The sequence below is a fragment of the Cynocephalus volans genome, chromosome 8 (assembly GCF_027409185.1).
Source record: "Cynocephalus volans isolate mCynVol1 chromosome 8, mCynVol1.pri, whole genome shotgun sequence".
Lineage (NCBI taxonomy): Eukaryota > Metazoa > Chordata > Mammalia > Dermoptera > Cynocephalidae > Cynocephalus > Cynocephalus volans.
Window position 1 is genome coordinate 26,103,988 of NC_084467.1, and position 10,085 is coordinate 26,114,072.

Sequence of the window (10,085 nt, forward strand, 5' to 3'; positions counted from 1 at the left end):
TTGCAAGAATTTTAATGGAAAATCATGAGGCATCCACCATATAGTCCTGATATGACTGTTTCTGACTTCTTTTTGTTTCCTAGTCTTAAAAATTATTTAGGGCCGGCCTGTGGCTCACTTGGGAGAGTGTGGTGCTGATAACACCAAGGCCACGGGTTTGGATCCCTATATAGGGATGGCCGATTTGCTCACTTGGGAGAGCCTGGTGCTGACAACATCAAGTCAAGGGTTAAGATCCCCTTACCAGTCATCATTAAAAAAAGCAAATTATTTAAAGGTCACCCATTTTCTTCAGTTAATAATGTAAAAAAGACTCACAGATATGGTTAAATTATCAGGACTCTCAGTTCTTTAGCAATGAACTAAATGGCTGATATCATCACTTTCAAAAGTGTCTTGACTGGCCGGTTAGCTCACTCAGTCAGAGCATGGTGCTGATAACACGAAGGTCAAGAGTTAGGATCCCCTTACCAGCCAGCTACCAAAAACAAACAAACAAAAAGTGTCTTGAACTTGATGGAGCTTATGTTGAGAAATAGCTTATCTTTTTAATTTTTATTGTTTAATTTCATTTTCCATGAACTTTTTGAAGTCCCTTCATATATCTCCATCTTGAAACAACACAAAACTAACCTCCCTTGACTTTTTTGCCCTCTAGCTACTACTCATCTTTTCCACTCCATTCCTACTTCCTCAAATCTCATCCCTCTTCAACCCACCACTCCACTGAAACTGCTTTGTCAAGAACGCCAACATCTTTCATGTTGCCAAATCCAGTTGTCACCATTCTATTGTCATCTTAGCCTCTCAGCAGTAGTCAACCAACCACTACTCCTTCCTGCTTAATATATGCTTGTCTTGGTTCCATGACCCCACACCCTTCAGGTTTTTCTCCTACTTCTGTTACCATCCATTCTTGGTCTCTTTAGTTGATTTCTCTCTCTTGGACTTGGACCTCTGTGTTCAGTCCTCAACCACCCATTCTAAGGTCAAACCCTTGACCTTGTCATCAATAGCTATATTACTTCTAAAACTTTACATGTCAGCACTCTAGTCCCCAACACCAATCTCCTATCTTTCCAGCTCACTTACTCTAATGCCTTCTCAACAATTCCTTGCCAGTCAGTCTCCTGAACCTTCTTTATGGCATGCCTAAGAGTTTGGTCAAAGCCCTCTTCTTTTCTCTATTTGCACCCTCTTTCTCAGTGGTCTCCTCCAGTCCCTTGGCTTTTATACTATTGATGTGTCAATGACATATATATGTATATATTTAGCTCTGAACTCTCTGTAAGCTCCAAACTGTGTACCCAACTGACTACTTGTCTTCTGTACTTGAATGCCAGTGGCCATCTAAACTTAATACGCTCTTAGTCCCACTTCCCTCAATTCATTCTTCCCCTAGTCTTCTTCATCTCGGTAAACGGCACCATCATCCACCTGGCTGCCCAAGCCAAAGGCATGAAAGTCATTCCTGATTCCTGCCTTTTCCTTCATGCTCTACATTCGACTCATCTGGAAGTCCTGCTGCTCTGTTTCTTAAATCAAACAACCTCTCTCCATTTCCACTGTCACTCCCCTCATCCGGTAGCTTCATAACTGGCCACTCTACTTCCACCCCTACAATCCATTTTCCACCAGCAGCCAGAGTGATCCTTTAAAAACATAAATCACAGGGCTGTCCCGTGGCTCACTTGGGAGAGTGCGGTGCTGATAACACCAAGGCCAAGCGTTCGGATCCCTATATAGGGATGGCCAGTTAGTTCACTTGGGAGAGCGTGGTGCTGACAACACCAAGTCAAGGGTTAAGATCCCCTTACCGGTCATCTTTTAAAAAAAACAAACAAAAAAACCCCATAAATCAGGTCACACCAATGCCTCCTTTTAACGGGCTGCGTGGACCTTCCCCGTGGCCTACAATGTCCAGCATGCCCTGACTCTCGTCCACCTCTCTGATATCGCACCCACCACTCTCCTCTTCAGCCGCTGCGCTTCCGCCACACAGCTTTTCTTTGTTTTCTTTCCATCTTGAGATCTTTGCTCTTCCTGTTGCCTCTGCCTTCAATACTTAGTCCCCAGTGAGGTTTTCTCTGTCACATAGACTAAATCAATGCTGTGCAGTAGAACTTTCTATAATGATGTAAGTGTTCTATATCTGCACTGTCCAATATGGTAGCCACCAGCCACACACAGTTATCGAGCACTTGAAATGTGGCTAGGGTGGCTTAGAAACTGAATTATTTAATTAAATTAATTAAATTAAAATTTAAATGTAGGGTTGACTGATTAGCTCAGTTGGTTAGAGCATGGCCTTATAACACCAAGGTCAGGGGTTCAGATCCCCATACTGGCCAGCCACACACACACACAAAAAAATTTAAATGTAAGCACAGGGGAGAGTGGATACCATAGTGAACAATGAAGGTAAATCACCACCAAGCCACTCTATTAAATTATCCTGTTTCTTCTTCAAGGTGCTTTTCTCTGGGTGAAATAATCTTGTTCGTTTATTCATGAATTTTCTGCTTCTCTCTACAAGAATTTTGGTTCTATGAAAGCAGAGGCATTGAGGGTCCTTTATATAGTTCATGACCCAATACTCAGCCCCTATCAGGGACATGGCAGGCACCTGATCAATATTCACTGTGATGAATAAAGTATTATATCAGCAGTTCTCAATGTGTAATATGTGAGCCCCCTGAAGACCCCCAGGACCTTTACAGAGGGTCTGTAAAATCAAAATTATTTTCATTATAATACTAAGATGTTGTCTTTTCGATGGTGTAAAAGCAATGGTGGGTAAAGCAGCTGAACCCTTAGCAGAAAGCAAGGCAGCACCCCCAGACTATGCTAGAAGTCACTGTGTTCTTCCTTTGTGCACACATGATAAAAGAAAGAAATATATCAGTTTTACTTAAGAATGACTTGACGAAACTGTAAAAATTAAATTAAATCTCTACTCTTAAGAATATCTCTTTAAAATATTTTGACAGATTGGGAAGAGTTCTTCTGTATACCTAAGTGTCATCGTTGTCTCAAGGAAAGCACCTGAGCAGTTTGAGTTGCAAGCTGAACTAGCCACTTTTTCCACAGAACACCATTTCTATTTGAAAGAAGGATGGTTATGCAAATGTGGTTTTTATGGCAGACATCTTCTCTAAAATGAGCAAAGTGATTCTGTCACTTCAAGGAAAAAAAAACTAACAATACCTGCTGCCTATGATAAAATTTGAGCATTTGAGTGAAAAATTAGAATTTTGGAAAATTTGTATCCACCACCATAAACTTAATAGCTTCCTAATACTTAAAGACTTTCTGAAAAGGTCACTGTGACATTAATGAATGTGATTTTTTTCTATTGCATAATGAAATGTGAAATTTGGAAGGTCTGCAGAACTCAGTGAACCCATATTTTTCAAGTGACCAGTGCATGATGTTATAAAATCATGTGTGGATAAAAGATGCATTCAGAGTGCAGTATAGACCAACAGATTCTAATTTAATGAAAAGTTCATCGATGTGGTTTCAGATTCCACATTGAAAGTAACTTTTGCAAAACTATCATTTGTGCAGCTTTGGTATAATGTCAAAGAAGAATATCCACAATTACATGAAAAGACTTTTAAAACACTCCTCCCTTTTCCAGTTATAGATCTGTGTGAGGCCGAATTTTCTTCGTATATGAGGGGTCTTCAAAAAGTTCATGGAAAGATTCATACTACCGTTTGATTCCATTTTTCCATGAGCTTTTTGAAGTACACTCGTACTTCAATGAAGACACTGTATCCCAACGGACTGAATGAAGGAGCAGATGTGGGAATCTAGCTGCCTTCCATTAAGCCAGACATTAAAGAGATCTGCAAAAATGGAAAACAATGCCATTCTTCTTCTCACAAACATTTTTTAAATTTGGAAATATAGTTGGTTTTCATTTTAAAATATTTATGTTAGCATTAATGGGTTTATTGTTTTATTTTTAAATAAATAAATATTTTTAAATTCTTAATTTTAATTTATAATATGGCAAATACCAATAATATAACCCACATAAGCAAATGCTCTTTCACATCTTTAATAATTTTTAAGAGTATGAAGAGGTTCTAAGACCAAAACGTTTGAGAAACACTGCTATAGGTAAGTACTAAAGTTAACCAGCCCCATATACTTTGGTGCACTGATGGAAGGAAAACAGGATAATTATAAGCAATCTATTTGGAAAAGGAGAGGAGAGGAAACAGCCAATGGTCCGTGGTATGTATTACATCCTGTGGGCCAAGAACAGCAAGGATTCCCTGCTTCCATCGAGTGAGGTCAGTTTGGCTGCTCTGCCCCGTTGGAGGGTCCATTATCCATTGTAATCTGTGGCCAAATCTTAGAAGTATTTTGAAGATTTCCTTTAGGTATTGTTTAGGGCCAGGACATTGCCATAGGGGTTGATCAGTCACAGTCTTTCATTTGCCAGGATTGGAGTTTCTCAGGCCAAGCCACTCCCTTAAAAGTTGTGTTAAAGGGCCGGCCCGTGGCTCACTTGGGAGAGTGCGGTGCTGATAGCACCAAGGCTGTGGATTTGGACCCCTATATAGGGATGGCCGGTTAGCTCACTTGGGAGAGCGTGGTGCTGACAACATTAAGTAAAGGGTTAAGATCCCCTTGCCGGTCATCTTAAAAAAAAAAAAAAGTTTTCTGATTTATTTGCATTTAAATACCACCATGGGCTGATAATCAAGTCAGAAGAATTGTAAATTATGGTCCCTGAATCTAGATTTTAATCTTGATGTGCAAGGGAAAGGCAGGTTGCCTCTCTTAACAACAGGAGGCTCCCAGTCCTCAGCTCAGGGCCTCTACCTTCACCTCTGCCTTGGAACAATTGTGAACACCGGGCAGGGTGGGGATGCACAGCTGGCCTGCTCTGATGAATAGGCTGCATCCCTGGCTGTGGAAGGCTCTTTACAGAAGGATAATTGACCTCTTAGTGGGGACAGGTAGGCAGGACTCGGGAGGGGCTGTGTTTTCTGCCTCCTGCCTTTGTCCCCACTCATTTTAGCTTTGATGTAAAGAGATGAGCTTTTTCAGTCCCGCAAAGGACATGACCATCAGACACTGAATCCGCTTGGATGGTGTTTGCTAAGGCAGTCTCTCATGCCAAAGCTGCAGGATCACAAGCTCAGGGCCCAGGCTGCCTAGATTCAAGTCATAGCTCTACCATTGTCTAACCTCATGACCTTGGGCCAATAGTCTGTGCCTCAGTTCCTCAAATGTAAAATTGGGAATAAATGGTACTCACCTCCTTATGTTATTGTGAAGATTAAATGAATTTTGTGTAAAGCACTTAGAATAGTGCCTGGCACCTAGTGTTTCAGAATGTTAGCTTTTATTATTCATTATTTTTTCTGCAACATTTGTCGCTTTCTGGACTCTGAACTGAAGATTTGGGAAAATAGCCAGCACACTGTTACCTCCTGACATAGTTCTACCAAGTCCCCTAAAACACCCAGCTGTGTTAGGTACATGATCTGAGTTTCAGGATACTCTGGCTGAGCATTTACATCTCAGGGCATACCAACGCCTAGCCTGGGATTGAGAAATCCTCACCACTCTGCAAACCACCTCAACTCAGCTGGTTCCAAGTGTTAGGGATGACCACTAGCAACACTCTGCTTCCTGCATTAATCGTTAGTCAGCGCTTCTTCAGTTACAGGTGACAGAATCCTCACTGAAATGGGTAGAGGGAAGAAATTTGTTGGATTCTGCTACTGAAAAGTGCAGGGGCTTTAGGCATTAAAATCATGGCATCTGGTGTAGTAAGATGGTGCCTCTGCCTCTTGCCCTCTCTCCATTTCTCAGCTCTGCTTTCCTCTTGTTAGTTTCAGTATCAGACTGTCTCTGTCCATGTAGTGGCCTCTGGAAGATCCATGCTTACATCTTCTCAGCTTAAGAACCTCAGGAGAAAGCAGCCTCTCCTCCCCTGGAATTCCAGAAAAGTTCAGGTTTGCTTTTCATTTCTCCAGCTCTAGTTGTGTTCTTTAGCCTTGTAACATCCCAGAGTGATGTCACACATGGCCTCTGAGGACTGAAACTGCAGAGCAAGGGAGGGGAGGAAAGGATGAATATTTACCAACCGTCTGTTCTGCAGTGGACATTTTATTTTTTCTTTGTGAAGATCATCCCCTTTTAAGAAGGAAACTCAATCTCACAGCCTCTACCTCCCCCCAAAGAGACTGGAAGGGCCCCTTCTTATGGTGACAGCCAACCCTCTGCCTGTGCCCTCATCTCGTTCCTCTATCTTCTTAGGGACAAAGCACTGGTAAGTATCTTCCTGTCTCCCTTACACACTCTCCCTCTCTATTCCATTTTCTCCTGAGTCTCTAAACATGTTTAAGTTTCTCCCACTAATAAAACCCCCCTCCCCTTCTTAGTAGAGACTTGTCTGCTTTCTCTACCTCCTCACCTTCCACTCAGTCCTCAGCAAAATGAAACCAAGTTTCTATCGCTGTCTTCTGAAAATGCTCTCCCTAAAGTTATCAATTACTTGCCACGTGACAAATCCAGCCCTCTGCCAGCTTGGCCTGCCTAGCGTGTAGGCTCACCCTGTTCCCTCCTGGAGTCCTCACTGCACTTGGCTTCCATGACTCTGCTCATTTGTGGTCCCCCTGCTTCTCCTGCTGCTCCTTTTCCTGCACTCATTGATTACAGGCTTAGGAGAAGAGAAACCCAGTTCCCATCTCATTCACACCTACGGTTTCAAGTGCCATTTTTTCACTGGTGATTGCCCCATCCCCACTGCTTGGGTCACTGTCTGTGGATGTCGATTTCTGTGCCCCTGCACAGGACCTGGAATGGAGCAGCTGTCAGCATACAGTGAGTAACGAGCGCATTTCATCAAAGGCTGGTGCCCGAGAAGTGGCAAAGCAGGGAACCGTACCCAGACCTAGGACTGTATCCAAAGCTGCTCACAAAGGCAGACCCCCAAAAGTGAAGTGCAGCAGCATCTCCAGTGCATGTTCTGAGGAGGGCCAGCTTCCCCACCTCACTGGATCCTCTGGTGACAACTCAGGCCTCAGAACCCAACTGCACAGCATCAGCAGTCTCCACTCAGAAAGACCTCTCTGTGTCAGGGTGGAACAAGTGTGATGTCTAGAATTACAGAGCTGGGTCTGTGGCCTGCTTCTTTTTCAATCTGGCTATGTGATCTCTAGAAAACCAGTGGCCATGTTTGGGTCTGTTTATGAGCTCCTTGGTGTGCGAGGAAGAGCTAGGCTCAGAAGACTTTCAGTGATGGGGGTTATGGTAAGGACGCAGAGGAAGGAAGGTTGTCAGGGAAAGCCATCTCAAGCAGGTCCCTGGAGGACAGGCACAATGACGGGCTTGTGCTCTGGCGCTGCGCCCTCCGGGTGTGTGGCCAGCATTTATGTCTCCCACCCTGGACAGTCTCACACCGGCAGTTGGCCTCCATCACATCCAGCTTGTTCACGGCAGCGTTTGGCTCGGGCCCAACTCTTGTGTCCAATCAGCTACAGTAAGGTTGGCAGGGCTGGCCTCATTGGATTTACATGACCTAGATCACAGTGATTTCACGAAGCGAGATCAGCTCAGGTCCACTGGCCTCAGGAGGAGGCTGAGGGAGTTGCAGGCACCCAGCTTCACTGTTTTCGTGTCTTCTCCATTGCGCCTCAATTTCCTTCTCTGCCAAACAAAGGGGTTGGATCAGTTGACCTCAAAGGTGCCTTCAGTTTTGGCTTTCTATGAATTTATTGTATAGGTTCGCTGCACATTGGCTCTAGCAAAACTGTGCCATATCCTCCCTCTAAGGAGTGAAGTTGTGCCATTTATCAGTCAAGGATCAGTCATAGGAAACAGAAATCACTTTATTTTAAGCAGAAAGGGAAATAGATATTTAAAAAAATAGTTGGGAGGCAGGGGACTGGCCAGTTAGCTCAGTTAGTTAGAGTACAGCCTTGTAACACCAAGGTCAAGGTTTCAGATCCCCACTCATACCAGCAAGCCACCAAAACAAACAAACTAAAAAATAGTCGGAAGGGCTGGAAAAGTGGACTCTTGGGTGAGCCTCCAGAAATAACTTCTAAAACAAGACTCCAGAAATTGGACCCCAGAATAGCTACTAACTCTGGCACAATCAGGAAGGTGATGAGTCAGAACGCCACTAAGAATTGTTGCACGAAAGAACACATGAGTGGAAAGATAACTAACAGAATGGGAGAAATATTTTCAAATCATATATCTGTGAAGGGACTCATATCCAGAACATATAAAGAAGTCTCACAATTCAACAATAAAACAAATAACCCAAGTATAAAATGGGCAAAAGATTCAAACAGACATTTCTCCGAAGAAGACACACAAATGGCCAACGAGCCTATGAAGATACGCATAACAACATCAGTGATTAGGGAAATACAAATCAAAACCCCTATGTATACCACTTCATACCCACTAGGATGGCTAATATAGAAAAGACAGACAAAAGCAGATATCAGTGAGAACGTGGAGAAACTGGAACCCTTGTGCATTACTGGTGGGTAAAATGGTGCAGCTGCTGTGGAAAACAGTATGGAAACTCCTCAAAAAACTAAACATAGAATTACCATAAGATCCAGCAGTTCCACTTCTGGGTATATTCCCAGAAGAACTAAAAGCAGGGATACAAACAGATGTTTGTACACCAATATTCATAGCAGCATTATTCACAATAGCTAAAAAGTGGAAACAACCTAAATGTTCATCAACTGACAGATAAAATTTGGCATATCCATACAATACCCATGCAATATACAATGGAATGTCATTCATCCATAAAAAGGAATGAAGTCCTGATTCATGCTACAACATGAATGAACCTTGAAAATCTCATGCTAAGTAAAAGAAGTCAGATCTCCTTATTCTGTAAGACAGTGCTTGGGAAATGACAGTATAATGTGGTGTGAGAGAAAATTAAGATGGTGTGTCAGAGACTGGGTGGCCACTGGGACAGTAGGGGTAAGATGCTAAGAAGCCTCCCCATGGACACTTTTAGTGCTGAAGGGCCTGGGCTGGGCAGTCTGCTTGGCTCTGTTGGGGTGGGGGAAAGATGGGGGCCCCTAGCTGAGACCCCTCCCTCCAGCCCTAGGTGGCCTGCACAGTGACAAGTACTGGGAGAGCTGGTGCTGCCCTTGCCTACCCAGAAGCTGCCTTCAACTTTGCTGGGAATCTTGCCTGCGAACCTTACCACCACGGCTACTGAAAACTGCCTTCTTTTCTCCTATATACCTGATTTTACAGCTTTAACCAGCATGGTGGCAGTGACATTCTAATTCTGCTTGTCATTCAGCCCCCAACTGAGGCTTCTCCTAGTGTTGGCTAAGTGCAGGAGAATTTGTGCACACTGCTCCCCTCTGATTCCCCAAAATGGGCAACTGCTGCTTCAGCTTCGAGGAATGGCTGATGCAGCAGCAGTGACCTCTGCCCACCCGCTTTTCATCCATGCCTTCATGCCTCACAGGAAGAGCAAAGATTACCATGAGGTGGTGTTCAGCCCCACTGGAGTGAGCAAGTGTGCTGGTGCAGAGGTGGGTGAATGGCACTTTCTGAGATGCTACCTGCCAACCATTGAAGATACCTATCATCAGGTGCAGGGCTGCAAGCCTGTGCAGGGTGTCCTGCACATCACTAAAACCATTGGCAGCCACCGCGACCTGGATCTGCAGCTCCTCACTATTGCCAGGGGCCATCCCTTCATCCTGGTCTACTCTGTCACCAAGAAGGAAACCCTGGAGGAGCCAGAGCCCTTCTACGAGCTGAGCCACAATATCGAAGGCAGCCATCTGCCTAAGTGCCCTATCATGCTGATGGGCAACAAGAGAGATGATAGATGCCACAGGAAGCTGGCCCTGAGGGAAGGTATTGTCCATGCGCTGGAGTGGAATTGAGCCTTCCTGGAGACCTCGGCCAAGGCGGATGTCAGTATACAAGAGCTGTTCCATGTGCTGCTGAACTACGAGAAGAAGCCCGCCTCCTGCCTCCAGGGCCCTCAGAAGAAATCCCAGCTGCCCAAGACCATTGAGAAGCTGTTTGGCAAATGTATCATCACGTGA

General features: G+C 44.1%; 1 pseudogene; it reads left to right on the forward strand.

Moving 5' to 3' along the window:
- The first annotated feature begins 9,428 nt into the window (after positions 1 to 9,428).
- On the forward strand, positions 9,429 to 10,085 carry LOC134384100 (GTP-binding protein Di-Ras3-like; annotated as a pseudogene).